This window comes from Phyllopteryx taeniolatus, chromosome 9, assembly GCF_024500385.1.
Source record: "Phyllopteryx taeniolatus isolate TA_2022b chromosome 9, UOR_Ptae_1.2, whole genome shotgun sequence".
Taxonomy (NCBI): domain Eukaryota; kingdom Metazoa; phylum Chordata; class Actinopteri; order Syngnathiformes; family Syngnathidae; genus Phyllopteryx; species Phyllopteryx taeniolatus.
In genome coordinates, this window is record NC_084510.1 from 1939511 (window position 1) to 1960941 (window position 21431).

Below are 21431 nucleotides of genomic sequence, written 5' to 3' on the forward strand. Positions count from 1 at the left end.
CAGGCTCGCTGACTTCCCCCCTTGTGGTTGGGGGGCACCGAGCTCACCCTTCCTCAATTTGCTGGCTCAGCAACTCCATACACCAGTTTATTAACATGCATGTGATATGGTGTTCATTCATTAATAAGTTTGATAGACACACGATAGGCTTTAATTACTTGTGCTGGGATCACTAACAGCAACACAGGTTATACTAACATATTAACTCACAGGTTTTTAGACACTTAAAAAAAAAACTCCCACCGCACCACTAGTCAGTAGCACTGCCTTGTTCATTTTCCCACATCCTGTCCTGCCCTTTTCTGTCCTCTCTTGTTCTCTTGGTTAGTTATTGCATGTCCTCACCAGGTGCCCTACCCCCACCTCCAGTCTACAAATAGTTGTTGTAATGTGTTCAAATATCTAGACTGTCTCACTATTGCTCTTCTGTGGTTCTCACCCCTAGTCCACTCTGTCCCTCTGTCTGTCCCCTAAAACCCTTTTTTGTCCGGCAGCATTTTCAATAAAAATAAAAAAATAAGCAGTGAGAGTATTTCAAACCCCTGTTGCACAGCAAAACTGTTCCAGCACAACGGCATACGATCCAGCACTCTGCAAGGCCATGCAGCTGATCAGAACAGGTTTTCATGTCTACTAGACCAAATGACGTATTCTAACAAAGGTTAAGAAAAGGTGGCATAAAGGTTAGGATATTGGAGAATACGCAGAGTGACATAATGTTGCAAGAAGGTAGCTTTCCTTTTCGAACAACCTTTCCTACAAGTACTTCTGGATCATGTTGCTCGGACAGCAAATTAAAGAAAACTTCCTAAGCAAAAAAAAACAAAAAAAACAATCTGAAGAGGCACTAAGTGTTGATTTCCTCCTAAACTTTATCTATCTGATAATATATCTGAAATATCTGAAAGAATGACCAGATTTTTCTCGCCGCACGTTGGCCAACTGGTTAGCACATCTGCCTCACAGTTCTGGGAAATCTGGTTCAAATCCCCCTGTGTGGAGTTTGCATGTTCTCCTTGCGCCTGTGTGGCTTTTCTCTGTGTACTCCGGTGTCTTCTCACATCCCAGAAACCTGCACGGTAGGTTAATTGCATACTCTAAATTGTCCGTAGGTGTGACTGTGAGGGTGACTGATTGTCTGTACTGTATGTGTTCTGTGATTGGGATTGGCTGGCAACCAGTTCAGGATTTACCGAACCTCTCACCCACAGTCAGCTGAGATAGGCTCCAGCACACCTGCGACCCACGTGACACACACACACGTGTATATATATTAGGGATCTCACAATTCGTCCTTCGGCGGCGCACGAAGGACGAAGTGACTGAATCTGCCGGCTCCGTCGAAGACTAAGCCCAGCCGCGCACAGAGCACAACCCATCGCCCAGGTGTGAGGGAACCGGCCGGCGCGGCGGACCTTTTGGCGAGGCAGCGAAGTCCGCCGGTGTGAAACGCGTCCTCCTCTTTCTACTCGGCTAACCTCGCTAGCCGCCGAGCTAACGTGCCGCCAGCTAGCTGGTCACAACGCGGCGGAGGGAGCTCCTCGTCGGCGGCGCACGAAGGACGAAGTGACTGAATCTGCCGGCTCCGTCGAAGACTAAGCCCAGCCGCGCACAGGCAAGTGTTATCATGTGTGCCAATGGGCCTCCACCTCTGACGGCTGGGCCTACTCCACCACCGACGGCTGGGTCTCCTCCACCACCACTGACGGCTGGGCCTCCACCACCACCAACGACGGCTGGGCCTCCACCACCACCAACGACGGCTGGGCCTCCACCACCACCAACGACGGCTGGGCCTCCACCACCACCACCGACGGCTGAGCCTCCACCACCACCACCGACGGCTGGGCCTCCTCCACCACCACCGACGGCTGGGCCTCCACCACCACCACCGACGGCTGGGCCTCCACCACCACCAACGACGGCTGGGCCTCCACCACCACCAACGACGGCTGGGCCTCCACCACCACCACCGACGGCTGAGCCTCCACCACCACCACCGACGGCTGGGCCTCCTCCACCACCACCGACGGCTGGGCCTCCACCACCACCACCGACGGCTGGGCCTCCACCACCACCACCGACGGCTGGGCCTCCACCACCACCACCGACGGCTGGGCCTCCACCACCACCGACGGCTGGGCCTCCACCACCACCACCACCGACGGCTGGGCCTCCACCACCACCACCACCGACGGCTGGGCCTCCACCACCACCACCGACGGCTGATGCGGAAGCTGGCAGCGTAAAGCTATATGCAAACATTGCCAATAAAAGAAACAGGGGGCTGCAAAACCCCACAATACTAAAGCACCGGAAATGGAGGGCGTTCCAAACCGTTAATAACTCTAAATTAATATGGGACTCAACACGTAAACCAAAAGGCATTCTTTGTGCACACTTAAATATACGAAGCATTTTAACGAAAAGTGATCAGGTCAATCACCTTCTCACTGACTCAAATATTGACTTCCTCTGCCTATCTGAGACATGGCTCCATGAATCTTCGCCCTCAGCAATACTATCTGTACCTGGTTATAAAATGTTTAGAAACGACAGACAGGGTTCTAAGGGAGGAGGTGTTATGATTTATGCCAAGGTCACTTTTAATTGTAATGAAATACATGTTACAGATGAGAATGGATTAGAATTTCTTGGACTAACTGTTTCTTTGTCACAGCAAATGTCTTTTATTCTTGTAGTTATTTATAGGCCTCCCTCATCAAATGCCGCTTTCTATGAAAAGCTGGAAATGTTACTGAAACAACTCAATCTTGCAAAAGAGGTGATAATAATGGGTGACCTAAATGTTAATTGGGAAGTTAACAGAGTTAGGAAAAAATTGAAAAGGGTTATGGATGATATGGATATGACTCAGGTTATTAATGGCCCTACGAGAATTACAAACTCCACCCGAACTCAGATTGATCTAGCCTTTACTAATAGGCCAGAAAGGATCTTGAAGCCATACAATATGCTCACAGGATTGTCTGATCACAATCTTATAATGGTTTCAAGAAAATTAAATAAAAAGCGCTTCAAACCCTTGGCCACCACTGAATCCAATAGGATACCAAAACATGAACAACAAAATTTCCAAGATTCCATCCAAGAAGTAAACTGGGATGTATTACTCGCTGGTAAAAATTTAGATGAGGATTGTTCTAAATTTGCCAACAAAATACAAGAAATTATTATACAATTTACACGGATAATTAAACTAAAAGCTAGAAAGAATGGCCTGCCTTGGTTAAACACATTTATTCTGAAACTGATGAAAGAACGCGATCATTCCTTGAAGTTGTCGGTCAAATCAGGATACAATAGACAGCACTTTATCTCACTGAGAAATAGGGTAGTGAAAGAAATAAGAAAATCTAAAGCTGACTTTTTCATTACTGCTCTGAATAGTGCGAAGGGAAATTCAAAAATAACCTGGAATTATATTAAAAAACTATTGGGTGTTACACAAAATAACAAAACAAAACTAATGCAAATTCAATTAAATGGAAACATCCTGACGGAACCTCAAGTGATGGCTGATGCTTTTAACAACTACTTCATTGAATCTGTGTCAGAAATCTCTTCTAAGTTTGCAGTAAAACAAATGAAGGAATACCCTGCATTGTCTACAACGCAGTTCTTTACTATTACAAATATTACTGAGACCAAAGTTATCGATTTAATTCATTCACTCAAACCATCTAAGGCAAAGGATGTTTTTGGAATGGACACGAGCATGCTCAAAGATCTAGGTTCAACTCTTGCTCCTCCTATTGCCTCAATCATTAATCTTTCAATTTCATCTGGTCACTTTCCAAAGGCCTGGAAATCTGCTATTGTTACCCCTGTCTTTAAATCCGGTGACTCAACTTCTCTGAATAACTACCGACCTATAAGCATTCTTCCGGCCATTTCCAAAGTTGCAGAAAAATGGGTGTCAGAGCAGATTGTCCATTATTTAATCAGCAGCTCCCCCTCTCTCCACGCCATGCAGTTTGGTTTCAGATCCAAGCATTCCACTGAAATGGCTACATGCCTCTTCATTGAGAAAATAAAATCTTCTCTCGACAAGGGTGGAGTTGTAGGGGCGGTGTTCTTGGACCTCAGGAAAGCTTTTGATACAGTAAATCACTCTGTTCTTCTTACCAAGCTCTCAAAATTTAACTTCTCTCGCAAAGCTGTGAGCTGGATTGAATCATATCTGCATGACCGAACACAATCTGTATCAGTTAACAACTGCAGATCAGAGTCTCTTAGGCTAACCTCTGGAGTCCCTCAGGGATCAATATTGGGCCCCCTTTTATTTAGTCTTTATATCAACGATTTGCCCACTGTTTGCTCTGAAGCAGAGTGCGTAATGTATGCAGACGACACAGTTTTCTTTGTTCATGGTCGCTCCAAAGATACTGTTGCTGCTAAACTCACTAATACAATGTCCTGTGTCACAACTTGGTTGCAGGAGTGCTGTCTACAGCTAAACGTTTCTAAAACTGTAGGCATGTATCTCACTAAAACAAATAGAGTATCACCTGACCCCGACATACTTGTTAATGGAGAAAAAATGCAAATTGTCAGCCAATACAAATATCTTGGGTTAATAATTGATTCACAGCTTTCCTTTAAAGCCCATATTGACAAATTGTGTAAAAATATCAAATTAAACCTCGCAAATTTTCGTGCAATTTGGAATGAAATGTCAACTGAAGCTGCAAAAATTTACCTGCATTCGATGATTCTTAGTCACTTTAACTATTGCAGAACCAGTTGGTCCCAGGCTGGTCAGAATGCAAAAAAAACATTGGAAGTTTTGTACAAACAAGTAATTAAAGTGATGGATAAAAAACCAAGGCACTATCATCACTGTGCAATTTTAAAAAAATACAGTCTTTTAAACTGGGACCGTCTTCACATATTTGCAGATTTAAATTTGATTTATAAAGTACTGCATGATTTGGCCCCAGCTCCTCTGGCTGAGTTCATCAGCCAAAGAAACAGCTCTGAGCGTGTCACTCGAGGCTCTGTCAGAGGTGACTGTCTCATTCCTCTGCGCAGGAGCACTTTCAGTAAGTCAGCCTGGTCAGTGAGGAGCGCTGGTGAGTGGAACTCAGTACCTAAGGAGGTTAAACTGCTTACAACATACAAGGCCTTCACAAAAAAACTGAAAATGTGGCTAGTTAACACGTATAGCTGCCAACACTAAAAGACAAGTATGTTATGTTGTCTTTTTGTTATGATCAAAAAAATTATGGTTTTATTCTCTCTTAATAGTATAGTTTGATTATGTATCCTGTATTATATTGTCTTGTAGATGTATTTTACTGCTTTTTTACATCATGGCCAGGGGACTACAGATGAAAACTAGCCTTCTGGCTAATTCTGGCTTTTTTAACCATGTGTACTTCATGTGTTTTATGAAATTGCATTGTCCCCTTTCAAAAATAAACTGAACTGAACAATAGTCACTATATTGCAACATCGCGCATTGACATTGTCCTGGTCTTGCGTCGGTATAAAATAATTTGCCTTTGTGCTTAAACCAATTGAAATCCACTGATTGGCTGACTGGCCCACATGACCATGTGGCTGCGTCACAAGAACTACAGTGATTGGCTGACCGAAAGGCTCGCATTGGAAGGGATGCAGAAGCATTGCAACTTGCTATGGCGTACTACACCTGTCAGAGCATCGTTTCACAATGGATTGACCAAGAGGCGCCTTGTTTTTCGCGCCTGCCTCTGTCCCAGCAAACACAGACCCACGGGCCGCGATCGGGTGCCAGTAAACCTCCTTCGTGCAGCCCACATCCTAGCTCACGGCAGCCGCCACCAGGAAGCCATATAAATCGGCTCTCGTTGAAGAGACGATCATATTGTAACAGTATCACTTTTTAGTGGCGTGCTAGTGAGTGTTTATCTCAAGTCGAAAGATGTGAATGGAGAATAACGTTATAACATATCCATCCGCCAATCCATCCCAAAAATTTAAATAATAGGTCCACTTCGTACAAATACAATAACCAACATCGATGCAAAAATAAATCATCGAACATAGTTCCCTCTCTTCAAATGAAATGCCCACATTTCAAATGAAAACATATCCCAGACTGAGGCTACCCAGAAAAATAAATCATCTTACAATATCACTAAGAGGGGGAAAAGAAACAAATGATTCCTTTGTGTTCCTGCATTTCTGACGACTTGAATTTTTGGTGGCAGCATGGTGAGCAACTGGTTAGCACATCCGTCTCACAGTTCTGAGGACCCAGGTTCAAATCCGGCATTGCCTGTGTGGAGTTTGCATGTTCTCCCGGTGCCTGCGTGGGTTTTCTCTAGGTACTCCGGTTTCCTCCCACATCCCCAAACATGCATGATCGGTTAATTGAAGACTCTAAATTTTCCATAGGTATGAATGTGAGGGTGAATGATTGTTTATACTGTATTTGCCCTGCGAATGGGATTGGCTGGCAACCAGTTCAGGGTGTATCCCACCTCCTGCCCGCAGTTAGCTTGGATAGGTTCCAGCATACCCGCGACCCCAGTGAGGATATGCGGTGTAGAAAATGGATGGATGAATTTTTGGACTCAAGCATTGAAACCACTGTCAGTAGGCAGCATCCAATTTCTCATGTTATAAATTTTAAAAAAATTACAATAAATACTGTTAAATTAGTGAACAATTTCTCAATGAATAATTTTGTTATCAGAATCATCTTTATTTCAGAATCAGAATCATGAGTATTGCTGCAGCAATAACAGTGTTTTGGAGGTATTGTATACGAATGCAAACATTGGATGGACAGGCATAGAAGTGCACGGTAATATATGATTTGAATGTATCTTTTTTTACAAAAACGTGTGGGAAAACATACAGAAACTATTAAAGCCTATCGAGAAGGACTCGATCAGCAAGAAAAAAAAGAGGTTTTTCGGTTCTCCTGCGTTTGTCTCTTGGCTCCACCTGTACCGTAAACCTTCCTGCAATACCGTTAATCTTCCTGCAATACCATGAGCTTTCTCACAAACAAAAATAATCATTTATAAATAATTTATAAAACCGAACCGTGGGATATAGATATCGTTACATCCCTTATATATAATCTTGAGCTTATTCTCACTAGGGTCGCAGGCGTGCTGGAGCCTAACCCAGCTGTTTGTCCCAAACGTTTATTGAATGTTGTTAAAAGAAAAGGTGATGTAACACAGTGGTAAACATGACCCTGTCCCAGCTTTTTTGGAACGTGTTGCAGCCATTAAATTCTAAGTTAATGATTATTTGCTAAAAACCATAAAGTTTATTAGTTTGAACATTAAATATCTTGTCTTTGTGGTGTATTCAATTAAATATAGGTTGAACATGCTTTGCAAATCATTGTATTCTGTTTTTATTTATGTTTAACACAACGTCCCAACTTCATTGGAATTGGGTTTGTAAATACAGAGGGTTCGCAACGAGGTTAAAACCACTGGCAACATTCGTGGGCATATTTGGGTAACTCACAGCATATTACGCAGTGTGATAACATTATTCTATCCTTGAAACAGTGAACTGATTGTGCACCTGAAATGAAAGCTAATGTATGAAACAAATTAAACTGTCAACCCTGCATTCAATAGACCTCTGCCAATGAAAGAACTTTGTTTTGACCAACCCCAGCTACCAGCAAGCATTCAGGCAGGCAGGATGGGAAGAATGTCAGGAGAATAATTGTTCCCTGTCATGTTCCTTTCAGAAGAACAAAAGCCCACACTCACTGGGAGTTTGCCTCAAGCTCAAAAGTGTCAACTCCCTCAAACACTTGCATTTTGAACACACATCATTCCTGCCATCACAAAGAAAAAAGGAGGTTGAATCAGAATTTCCTTTCATTACACTATTGAGATTTGACAGGCATTGTGCCTCTGAGCAAGACTCAAGTCATCTAAATCAGAGAGTGACTGTTTGAGAAGATTAGATGGTCTTTAAAACTGACTGTCAGTGATTATCCAAAAAGAGCTACACTGTGAGAACATCAAGGTCATAATAGCAGCAACATGACTTAAATCCTTCCTTGTCAAGACACATTTATAGGAGAAGAGTTTAAATTCTCATCATAATGTCAATGAGGTAAGAACAGTAAGCACCCACAAAAAATAAATAAATAAATAAATACCACAACCAGAAACCCATCCCCACAAAATAAACATGCATTCAAATTGTGTCTATATTATCAATCAGGCTTAACTGACACTAAGGCACCCACGGTATGGCATGCAACAGGAGGCAAAGCAGCTTATCTCAAAGAGTGCCTGCAGCCTTATACAAGTTGTGATCTACGACTTTGTGAGACCCTTTACCTGAACTGAAGGGCATGAAAATGCACTGCTACAGTTCCTAATATAAAAACACTGCATTCTATATTGGAGCTCAAATTATTTCGGGACTTGGCTGCATACATTCTTTGATTGAAATATAGCCTTGTATGAAACTAACACAAAAGCTGAAGATAAATAATCATAAGCAGACACAGTGCTTGAAATGATGCATGCCCTACTCCATATTTGCCCCATAAAACTGACATGAGCACCTGTATTTTTGATAAATGTAAAGTGAATGCAAAAGTTGGTACTCAGGTGCAGGCCTTGAAGAGGAGCTATGAGCTGGTTGTGAAAGAAACTAATCTGCATTCAAGTCTTGCCAAATATTATAAAGGAAATGCTATTGGAAGAATGTAGGAGTCAACAAGAGAACACTTGTGTGTTACAGTGTCTCAGCATGTATCTTCTTCTTTTCCTTTCGGCTTGTCCCGTTAGGGGTCGCCACAGCGCGTCATCCTTTTCCATGAGAGCCTATCTCCTGCATCCTCCTCTCGAACACCAACTGCCATCATGTCTTCCCTCACGACATCCATCAACCTTCTCTTTGGTCTTCCTCTAGCTCTCTTGCCTGGCAGCTCCATCCTCATCATCCTTCTACCAATATACTCACTCTCTCTCCTCTGGACGTGTCCAAACCATTGAAGTCTGCTCTCTCTAACTTTGTCTCCAAAACATCGAACCTTGGCTGTCCCTCTGATGAGCTCATTTCTAATTTTATCCAACCTGGTCACTCCGAGAGCGAACCTCAACATCTTCATTTCCGCCACCTCCAGCTCTGCTTCCTGTTTTCTCTTCAGTGCCACTGTCTCTAATCCATACATCATGGCTGGCCTCACCACTGTTTTATAAACTTTGCCCTTCATCCTAGCAGAGACTCTTCTGTCACATAACACACCTGACACCTTCCTTCACCCGTTCCAACCTGCTTGGACCCGTTTCTTCACTTCCTGACCACACTCACCATTGCTCTGGACGGTTGACCCCAAGTATTTAAAGTCCTCTACCCTTGCCATCTCTTCTCCCTGTAGCCTCATTCTTCCCCCACCACCCCTCTCATTCATGCACATATATTCTGTTTTACTTCGGCTAATCTTCATTCCTCTTCTTTCCAGTGCATGCCTCCATCTTTCTAACTGTCCCTCCAGCTGCTCCCTGCTTTCACTGCAGATCACAATGTCATCTGCAAACATCATGGTCCACGGGGATTCCAGTCTAACCTCATCTGTCAGCCTATCCATCACCACTGCAAAAAGGAAGGGGCTCAGGGCTGATCCCTGATGCAGTCCCACGTCCACCTTAAATTCTTCTGTCACACCGACAGCACACCTCACCGCTGTTCTGCTGCCCTCGTACATGTCCTGTATTATTCTAACATACTTCTCTGCCACTCCAGACTTCCGCATGCAGTACCACAGTTCCTCTCTGGGTACTCTGTCATAGGCTTTCTCTAGATCTACAAAGACACAATGTAGCTCCTTCTGACCTTCTCTGTACTTTTCCATCAACATCCTCAAGGCAAATAATGCATCTGTGGTACTCTTTCTAGGCATGAAACCATACTGTTGCTCGCAAATACTCACTTCTGTCCTGAGTCTAGCCTCCACTACTCTTTCCCATAACTTCATTGTGTGGCTCATCAACTTTATTCCTCTATAGTTGCCACAGCTCTGCACATCACCTTTGTTCTTAAAAATGGGCACCAGTACACTTTTCCTCCATTCCTCAGGCATCTTCTCACACACTAGAATTCTATTGAACAAGCTGGTCAAAAACTCCACAGCCACCTCTCCTAGATGCTTCCATACCCCCACAGGAATGTCATCAGGACCAACTGCCTTTCCATTTTTCATTCTCTTTAATGCCTTTCTAACTTCCCCCTTACTAATCATTGCCACTTCCTGGTCCACCACACTTGCCTCTTCTACTCTCCCTTCTCTATCATTTTCCTCATTCATCAACTCCTCGAAGTATTCTTTCCATCTACCTAGCACACTGCTGGCACCAGTCAACATATTTCCATCTCTATCCTTAATCACCCTAACCTGCTGCACATCCTTCCCATCTCTATCCCTCTGTCTGGCCAGCCTGTATAGATCCTTTTCTCCTTCTTTAGTGTCCAACCTGCCATACATGTCATCATATGCCTCTTGTTTTGCCTTTGCCACCTCTACCTTTGCCCTGTGTCGCATCTCAATGTATTCCTTTCGCCTCTCCTCGGTCCTCTCAGTGTCCCACTTCTTCTTAGCTAACCGTTTTCCTTGTATGATTTCCTGTACTGTGAGGTTCCACCACCAAGTCTCCTTCTCTCCTTTCCTGCCAGAAGATACACCAAGTACTCTCCTGCCTGCTTCTCTGATCACCTTGGCTGCAGTGGTCCAGTATTCTGGAAGCTCTTCCCGTCCACCGAGAGCCTGTATCACCTCTTCCCGAAAAGCTGCACAACACTCGTCCTGTCTCAGCTTCCACCACATGGTTCTCTTCTCTGCCTTTGTCTTCCTAATTTTCCTCCCCACCACCAGAGTCATCTTACACACCACCATCCTATGCTGTCTAGCCACACTCTCCCCTACCACTACCTTACAGTTGGTAACCTCCTTCAGATTACATCGTCTGCACAAGATGTAATCCACCTGTGTGCTTCTACCTCCCCTCTTGTAGGTCACCCTATGTTCGTGCCTCTTCTGGAAAAAAGTGTTCACTACAGCCATTTGCATCCTTGTTGCAAAGTCTACCACCATCTGTCCCTCCAAGTTCCTTTCCTGGATACCGTACTTACCCATCACTTCTTCATCACCCTTATTACCTTCACCAACATGTCCATTACAATCTGCACCAATTACGACTCTCTCTCTGTCTGGGATGCTCAGAACTACATCATCTAGCTCCTTCCAGAATTTCTCTTTCACCTCTAGGTCACATCCTACCTGTGGGGCATAGCCACTAATCACATTACACATAACACCCTCAATTTCAAATTTCAGGCTCATCACTCGATCTGATACTCTTTTCACCTCCAAGACATTCTTAGCCAACTCTTCTTTTAAAATAACCCCGACTCCATTTCTCTTCCCATCTACACCATGGTAAAATAATTTAAACCCTGCCCCTAAACTTCTAGCCTTACTGCCTTTCCACCTGGTCTCCTGGACACACAATATATCAACCTTTCTCCTAATCATCATGTCAACCAACTCCCGAGATTTTCCTGTCATAGTCCCAACATTCAAAGTCCCCACATTCAGTTCTAGGTTCTGTGTTTTCCTCTTCTCTTTCTGCCGAAGAACCCGCTTTCCACCTCTTCTTCTTCTTCTTCTTCTTTGACTTCGACTTCGACCCACAGTAGCTGAATTTCCAACAGCGCCCTGCAGGTTGACGGCGCCGGTGGCGGACGTTGTTAACCCGGGCCACGACCGATCCGGTATGGAATTCTTTGGATGAACGCTCATATTTGTTTGGCAAGGTTTTAAGCCGGATGCCCTTCCTGACGCAACCCTCTGCATTTATCCGGGCTTGGGACCGGCCTACAGTATGCACTGACTTGTGCCCCCCATAGGGCTGCATTTGTCTCAGCATGTATCTGAAACATTTAAATCAGGGGTATCAAACATGCGGGCCCTAAGCCAAAATCAGAAGGTTTGAAAGTGAAAAAAGACTGGAGCAATTTTGCTGTTTTGTCTTGAGAGTTGATGAGGTGTGAATATGGATGGATATGGAGTCCTGAATTGTGAATTGCAGCACCGGTTCAGCTTTAATTGCTGTGGTAATACAGTTCAAAATGTGTAATTATACGTTAGTAAAAAGTTTCACGACAAAGGTTTGGTTTGGTGGAATCCGATCTAGCTTGTTTTTTATGGTTAGGTTTTTTTTTGTGTGTTTAATGTACAGTATAAAGTTTATACATTTACAGGGCAGGTGATCACTTTCTTTCTAATAATATACATGTACTATTCAAAATTGTTCTGACTTTGGTTTGTATGGTTCAGTTTAGGTTTGGAGAATTACTAGGCACATGTAGAAAATGAAGTGAACATTACTAGATCTTCATAAGTCGATTAAATTTTTATGCAATACTATATTTTTGCAGCACGGTGGTCGACTGGTTAGAGCGTCAGCCTCACAGTTCTGAGGACCGGGGTTCAATCCCCGGCCCCGTCTGTGTGGAGTTTGCATGTTCTCCCTGTGCCAGCGTGGGTTTTCTCCGGGCACTCCGGTTTCCTCCCACATCCCAAAAACATGCATGAATTGGAGACTCTAAATTGCCCGTAGGTGTGAATGTGAGTGTGAATGGTTGTTTGTTTGTATGTGCCCTGCGATTGGCTGGCAACCAGTTCAGGGTGTACCCCGCCTCCTGCCCGATGATAGCTGGGATAGGCTCCAGCATGCCCGCGACCCGAGTGATGGTATCTGTGACTTAAGGTAACTCTTGAATGTGCATTCTTGCTGCTTCTTAAAACTCATAACTTGCCGATACAGTAATAACTAAAACAGGGTATAACTAAACACCAACAATAAGGCACAATATGAAATAAAAAAATTAATGAAAAATAACTCAAAGGTTTGATGCTAAACACATAACAAACACCCAATAATAGGAATCCATCTGCCACCAGAATTCAAAATCTTCTGACATTTCTCATGCTGGCTATTTTCATATTTTCATGTCATCAGCCACACGTTGAAAATATCACTTCTCAGTACCATCACAAAAATTAATTATTGAAAAATATTAGTGTTTATATAAGCCAAATAAAAATTGGCTCCATGTTTCAGGGCACTGTGACGATGTGGAGCATACTAAAATTCTAATTGGTTGAAACAGAGATGTCTCATTCTTTCACAAAATATATATATTCTATATTCCTTCCTGACAAACACAAAATGATAGGACTCAGACATGAATCACAAAATACCCAAATTTGACAACTGGACCAAAAGGTTGGTCACAAGCTTTGCTTCAGATAGAGTGCTAGTAAGCCTATGAGAATTAAACAAGTAGAAACTACCTTAACACCTTGTAACAGAGACATATTACCATCATTTATCGTGTATAATGTGCACCCATGTATAATACGTACCCCCTGTTGACCTAAAAATTATGGAAAACCCTTCTACTCATGTATAACCCCAATTCCAATGAAGTTGGGACATTGTGTTAAACATAAATAAAAACAGAATACAATGATTTGCAAATCATGTTCAACCTATATTTAATTGAATACACTACAAAGATAAGATATTTAATGTTCAAACTAATAAACTTTATTGTTTTTAGCAAATAATAATTAACTTAGAATTTTATGGCTGCAACATGTTCCAAAAAAGCTGGGACAGGTGGCAATAAAGATTCAGAAAGTTGAAGAATGCTCATCAAACACCTGTTTGGAACATCCCACAAGTTAACAGGCTAATTGGGAACAGGTGGGTGCCATGATTGGGTAGAAAAGGAGCTTCCCTGAATTGGTCAGTTATTCACAAGCAAAGATGGGGCGAGGTTCACTTCTTTGTGAACAAGTGTGTGAGAAAATAGTCGAACAGTTTAAGGACAATGTCCCTCAATGTACAATTGCAAGGAATTTAGGGATTTCATCATCTATGGTCCATAATATCATCAAAAGGTTCAGAGAATCTGGAGAAATCACTGCATGTAAGCGGCAAGGCCGAAAACCAACATTGAATGCCTGTGACCTTCGATCCCTCCAGCGGCAGTGCTTGAAAAACCGACATCAATGTGTAAAGAATATCACCACATGGGCTCAGGAACACTTCAGAAAACCAATGTCAGTAAATACAGTTCGGCGCAACATCCGTAAGTGCAACTTGAAACTCTACGATGCAAAGCAAAAGGCATTTATCAACAACACCAAGAAATCCCGCCCGCTTCTCTGGGTGGGTCTAAGATGGACTGATGCAAAGTGTTCTGTGGTCCAACGAGTCGGCGGGACGGTGAAAGACTGGTTAGAGCGTCTGCGTCACTGTTCTGAGGACCGGGGTTCAATCCCCGGACCCGTCTGTGTGGAGTTTGCATGTTCACCCCGTGCGTTGCGAAAAGAATTTAGACAGGCTGATCGGTCTTCCAAATAGCTGGGATTCTCTCGGCCCGACCTCATCCAAGATGGACCGATGCAAAGTGGAAAAGTTTTCTGTAGTCTGACAACTCCACATTTCAAATTGTTTATGGAAATTGTGGACGTCATGTCCTCCGGGCCAAAGAAGAAAAGAACCATCCTGACTGTTATGGACGCAAAGTTCAAAAGCCAGCATCTGTGGTGGTATGGGGCTGTGTTAGTACCAATGGCATGGGTGACTTACACATCTGTGAAGGCACCATTAATGCTGAAAGGTACATACAGGTTTTGGAGAAACATATGCTGCCATTCTTTTTCACAGACACCCCTGCTTATTTCAGCAAGACAATGCCAAACCACATTCTGCACGTGTTACAACAGCGTGGCTTCGTAGTAAAAGGGTGCGGGTACACAACTGGCCTGCCTTCAATCCAGACCTATCTCCCATTGAAAATGTGTGGCGCATTATAAAGCATAAAATACAACGGAGACCCCGGACTGTTGAACAGCTGAAGCTGTACATCAAGCAAGAATGGGAAAGAATTCCACATACAAAGCTTCAACAATTAGTGTCCTCAATTCCCAAACATTTATTGAATGTTGTTAAAAGAAAAGGTGATGTAACACAGTGGTAAACATGACCCTGTCCCAGCTTTTTTGTCAGTTTGAACATGAAATATCGTCTTTGTAGTGTATTCAATTAATTATAGGTTCAACATGATTTGCAAATCATTTTATTCTCTTTTTATTTATGTTTAAAACAACACGTCCCAACTTCATTGGAATTGGGGTTGGAGAATGAAAGTATACACCTTTCTCATAACCTCTAGGTGGCGGTGGAATTTTGGAATGCAAGTGTACAGCTTGTTCATAACCTCTAGATGGCGGCATAAATTTATAAAATGTGACAGTTTTTTTCCATTTGCCCACATACCTATGTATACTGCGCATTATAGACTTTTGTGGAAAAAATGCACATTATACACGAGAAATTACAGTATGTATTTTTTTTCACAATTTCAAACAGTTCCCCTTTTTTGTTTCAGGGGCGGCTCTGTAAGATGCAATGAACTAGCCCTCATCCTCTCCCACATATTGCTGGGCTACTCGCGAGCATGGCTTTGGTAGATTGACAACCAGCGTGCTCCATCTCACCAACGACTTCATGCTGATATTTGGCTGGCTCCTCTTCTTCCTCGCTGGCTGCTTGCCTTTTCTAGCAGAAGCAGAACCCAGTGTGCCAGAGTGCCAGTGTGCAAATGGACGTTCAAGACATGAAAGCATTTTTGTGGCAAGTGGACACTCACCCACAGTCCCACACACAAGCGCCTCATGCCCCCCACCCTGACCACTGCCCCACCAGCAATGGCGCAATTAAGTGCTGCATTTCAGAAGGTAACGTTGATATCTATTGCTAATCTCTGTAGCAATCCCAGTAAACTAGCTAATTTAACCATATTCCCATCCACACACAAAGTGACCGCTCATAGAGATTGCATTGCATTATTAGTTGTGAAGGCATTAACATATAGGCATAATAAATGACAACAAACAAATCAGGATACACACAAAATATTTGAAGAAAAACTATCTCAGTTAACGGACAATGTTCGATTTGCGAACCATCTGTATGCCTAGTTGTGCTTTTTATTATGCTGCATAAACATCGCTGGCTCCATGCATCCCGCAATGCATGTATCTTATTTTGTTTTTCATCTAAATTAGCCCTCAAAACGTCTACAAAGAAAGTAAAAATGGTAGGGCTGCACAATACTGTATATCGAAAAAATATCCTAATCACGATAATGGCTCGTGCAATATGCGTACCGAAGACGTGCAATAAATGCTTCGTTGTGAGTATGTGGCGTATATCTGAGTTTGACCAATCGGATGCAACCTTAAATGTGTATCACCATCCACCCTCCTAGATACTGGTGTCCCATTGGCTAGAGCATCTCAGAGCAGCAGGCAGATGAAGAATGGCAGATGCAAGAGAGGAGGAAATAAACAAGGACGAAAACAACAAACAATGTGTCTAAAATGAAAATATGGGAGTACTTCGACCCCTCCTTGAGCCGTCACCTTGTCGTGGTGGAGGGGTTTGTGTGTCCCAGTGATCCTAGGAGCTAAGTTGTCTGGGGCTTTATGCCCCTGGCAGGGTCACCCATGACAAACAGGTCCGAGGTAAGGGACCAGACAAAGCACGGCTCAAAGACCCCTAATGATGACGACAAACAATGGACTTCGTTTTCCCTTGCCCGGACGCGGGTCACAAGGGCCCCCCACTGGAGCCAGGCCTGGTGGTGGGGCTCGAAGGCGAGCGCCTGGTGGCCGGGCCTGCACCCATGGTGCCCGGCCGGGCACAGCCCGAAAGGGTAACGTGGGTCACCCTTCCCATGGGCTCACCACCTGTGGGAGGGGACATAGGGGTCGGGTGCAGTGTGAGCTGGGCGGTGGCCGAAGGCAGGGACCTTGGCGATCCGATCCCCGGCTACAGAAGCTGGCTCTAGGGAAGTGGAATGTCACCTCTCTGGCAGGGAAGGAGCCCGAGCTGGTGTGTGAGGTCGAGAAGTTCCGACACGATATAGTCAGACTCGCCTCCACACACACCTTGGGCTCTGGTACCAGTCCTCTCGAGAGGGGTTGGACTCTCTTCCACTCTGGAGTTGCCCATGGTGAGAGGCAGCGAGCAGGTGTGGGTATACTTATTGCCCCCCGGCTCGGCGCCTGTACGTTGGGGTTCACCCCGGTGGACAAGAGGGTAGCCTCCCTCCGCCTTCGGGTGGGGGGACGGGTCCTGACTGTTGTTTGTGCCTATGCACCAAACAGCAGTTCAGAGTCCCCACCCTTTTTGGAGTCCTTGGAGGGGGTCCTGGAGAGCGCTCCCGCTGGGGACTCCATTGTTCTGTTGGGGGACTTCAATGCTCACGTGGGCAATGACAGTGAGACCTGGAAGGGCGTGATTGGGAGGAACGGCCCCTCCGTTCAGAACCCGAGCGGTCTTCTGTAATTGGACTTCTGCGCTCATCACGGATTGTCCATAATGAACACCATGTTCAAGCATAAGGGTGTCCACACGTGCACTTGGCACCAGGACACCGTAGGTCGCAGTTCGATGATCGACTTTGTGGTCGTGTCATCGGACATGCGGCCGCATGTCTTGGACACTCGGGTGAAGAGAGGGGCGGAGCTGTCAACTGATCACCACCTGGTGGTGAGTTGGCTCCGCTGGTGGGGGAAGATGCTGGTCCGACGTGGCAGGCCCAAACGTATTGTGAGGCTCTGCTGGGAACGTCTGGCAGAATCCCCTGTCAGAAGGAGTTTCAACTCCCACCTCCGACAGAACTTTGCTCATGTTCCGGGGGAGGCGGGGGACATCGAGTCCGAGTGGACCATGTTCCGCGCCTCCATTGCTGAGGCGGCCGACCGGAGCTGTGGCCGTAAGGTGGTCGGTGCCTGTCGTGGCGGCAATCCCCGAACCCGTTGGTGGACACCAACGGTGAGGGATGCCGTCAAGCTGAATAAGGAGTCCTATCGGGCCTTTTTGGCCTGTGGGACTCCTGAGGCAGCTCATGGGTACCGGCTGGCCAAGCGGAATGCAGCTCTGGTGGTCGCTGAAGAAAAATCCCGGGCATGGGAGGAGTTCGGTGAGGCCATGGAGAAAGACTTCCGGACGGCTTCGAGGAAATTCTGGTCCACCATCCGACGTCTCAAGAGAGGAAAGCAGTGCACCACCAACACTGTGTATAGTGGGGATGGGGCTCTGCTGACCTCGACCCGGGACGTTGTGAGTCGGTGGGGAGAATACTTCGAAGACCTCCTCAATTCCACCACCACGCCTTCCCATGAGGAAGCAGAGTGTGGGTTCTCTGAGGCGGGCTCTCCTATCTCTGGGTTTGAGGTCACCGAGGTAGTTAAAAAGCTCCTCGGTGCCTGGGCCCCGGGGGTGGATGAGATTCGCCCGCAGTTCCTAAAGGCTCTGGATGTTGTGGGGCTGTCCTGGTTGACACGCCTCTGCAACATCGCGTAGACATCGGGGACAGTGCCTCTGGATTGGCAGACTGGGGTGGTCGTCCCCCTTTTTAAAAAGGGGGACCGGAGGGTGTGTTCCAACTACAGGGGGATCACACTGCTCAGCCTCCCTGGTAAGGTCTATTCAGGGGTGCTGGAGAGGAGGGTCCGTCGGGAAGTCGAATCTCAGATTCAGGAGGAGCAGTGTGGTTTTCGTCCTGGCCGTGGAACAGTGGACCAGCTCTACACCCTCGGCAGGGTCCTCGAGGCTGCATGGGAGTTCGCCCAACCAGTCTACATGTGTTTTGTGGACTTGGAGAAGGCGTTCGACCGTGTCCCTCGGGGAGTCCTTTGGAGAGTGCTTCGGGAGTATGGGGTACCGAACCCCCTGATACGGGCTGTTCGGTCCCTGTACGACCAGAGTCAGAGTTTGGTCCGCATATCCGGCAGTAAGTCGGACTTGTTCCCGGTGAGGGTTGGGCTCCGCCAAGGCTGCCCTTTGTCGGCGATTCTGTTCATAACTTTTATGGACAGAATTTCTAGGCGCAGCCGAGGCGTAGAGGGGGTCCGGTTTGGTGGCCACAGTATTACATCTCTGCTTTTTGCTGATGATGTGGTTCTGTTGGCTTCATCAAGCCGTGAGCTCCAACTCTCACTAGAGCAGTTCGCAGCCGAGTGTGAAGCGGCTGGGATGAGAATCAGCACCTCCAAATTTGAGACCATGGTCCTCAGTCGGAAAAGTGTGGCATGCCCTCTCCAGGTCGGGGATGAGATCCTGCCCCAAGTGGAGGAGTTCAAGTATCTTGGGGTCTTGTTCACGAGTGAGGGAAGAATGGAACGGGAGATCGACAGGCGGATCGGTGCAGCGTCTGCAGTCATGCGGACTTTGTATCGGTCCGTTGTGGTAAAGAAAGAGTTAAGCCGAAAGGCGAAGCTCTCAATTTCGTTCTTCGTTCCTACCCTCACCTATGGTCATGAGCTGTGGGTCGTGACCGAAAGAACAAGATCCCGGATACAAGCGGCCGAAATGAGTTTCCTCCGCAGGGTGTCCGGGCTCTCCCTTAGCGATAGGGTGAGAAGCTCGGTCATCCGGGAGGATCTCAGAGTAGAGCCGCTGCTCCTCCGCATTGAGAGGAGCCAGATGAGGTGGCTGGGGCATCTGATTCGGATGCCTCCCGGACACCTCCCTGGTGAGGTGTTCCGGGCATGTCCCACCGGGAGGAGACCCCGGGGACGACCCAGGACACGCTGGAGAGACTACATCCTTCGGCTGGCATGGGAACGCCTCGGGATCCCCCCGGAAGTCTGGGCGTCCCTGCTGAAGCTACTGCCCCCGTGACCCGACCCGGATAAGCGGTAGAAAATGGATGGATGGATGGGAGTACTTCGACTTCAAGAGAGAAGGCATATCCCAAACGCAGGTACTGTGCAGGTCATAGTGGCTACGTTAAGAGGACACACAACCAATCCACACAGTCACATTAAAGCACAAGAAGCTCTTTGAAGTCTTCAGGTCTTATACTCCCAAAACTACTAACGCTGAGGCAAGTTGCAAAAAAAAAAAAAAAGCAAATCCACAGACAACCACTGATGAGAGTTTTGCTATTGTCACAATTTACGAGTAAACTTCGAAACACCGCAAAGCTATTATCGCAGCTGTTGCATGTTATAGAATATACCCAAATGCATGATACCAATTTGTACGCCGGCCAAAGAAGCCTTTTTGGATCTACAAACCCCAATTCCAATAAGTTGGGGCGGAAGGCAGCATATGTTGCTCCAAAACCGGTATGTGTATCTTTCAGCATTAATGGTGCCATCACAGATGTGCAAGTTACCCATGCCATGGGCACTAACACACCCCCATACCATCACAGATGCTGGCTTTTGAACTTCGGTGATAATAATCCAGATGGTCCTTTTTCCTATTTGGACAGGAGAACACGATGCCCATAATTTCCAAAATCATTCTGAAATGTGGACTCGTCACACCACAGCACATTTGTCCACTTTGCGTCAGTTCATCTCAGATGAGCTCTGGCCCAGAAAAGCCGGCGGTGCTTCTGGGTGTTGTTGACATATGGCTTTTATTTTGCGTGGTAAAGTTTTAACTTGCATTTGTAGAGCGGCTCCAACTACCACAGACAAATTCCTTGTGTGTTTTTGATGTAACGAACATGCTTTATCAACAGATGGCACCCCCCACCCCCCCAGCCCCTCCACCCCCAACCACTGATAGCCCTACATTCATGCCTCCTTACTCGCTGAGCCAGTCTGTTTGCACAAGACAAGACACAGAAGACCTGGTTTCCTTAGCATCTGGGACACAAACTAGTCATCAATCCTTCACCCTAGCTATCCTGAAGAAAACACGCATGCAAGGTGCTGCCAGGCCCACTGGGAACACTGATGGAACACGGGTGACACCAACTGGCGGTTCAGAGTTACTGCAAGATGCAAATTACTGCCCACAGTTTTCACCAAATTTAAGTGTCTGTTTGATATTTTACAAACTTTGCATGAATGCTCTCAGTGTATATCATAACACCAATGTCACTAGTAATTGTTTTCCCACGTCTGCTGGTTAAATCTGTTTGTCAACCGAATATGCTTGTGTTAATCTCAGAACAAACAGAAATGTTACACAAACAGACATTAAGTGTTATTTCAAAACACTCATTACATAGATTAACCATGGTGTGTGTGACAATGCAAAAGCTGGGAAACAAGAAGCGCTGTTCGACTGATGGTGTTTTGGCAATGCCTGGGTGACATACAGTCCCATTAGTGTGATCCCAGTGGATAACTCTTCCCCTTAAGGAAGGGACCACATAAAGCCTGTTTTTAGGGCAAGCTTCAAGGCTACGATTATTATTCAGAGCCTCTTTGACCACAGTTTCTATTTACCAAACAAAAGCAGAAATAAAACATGACTTGGGCAAAATAGTTTTAAGGTCAGACACAGACATTTTTCTTCATAGAAAATACGTGATAGAGC

General features: G+C 45.6%; 1 protein-coding gene across 2 annotated transcripts in view; it reads right to left on the reverse strand.

Annotated features, from left to right (window-relative positions):
* The window catches only part of fhit (fragile histidine triad diadenosine triphosphatase), a 346540-nt gene that overhangs the window by 56864 nt on the left and 268245 nt on the right, over positions 1–21431 (reverse strand). The gene's annotated exons all lie outside the window — the stretch shown is intronic.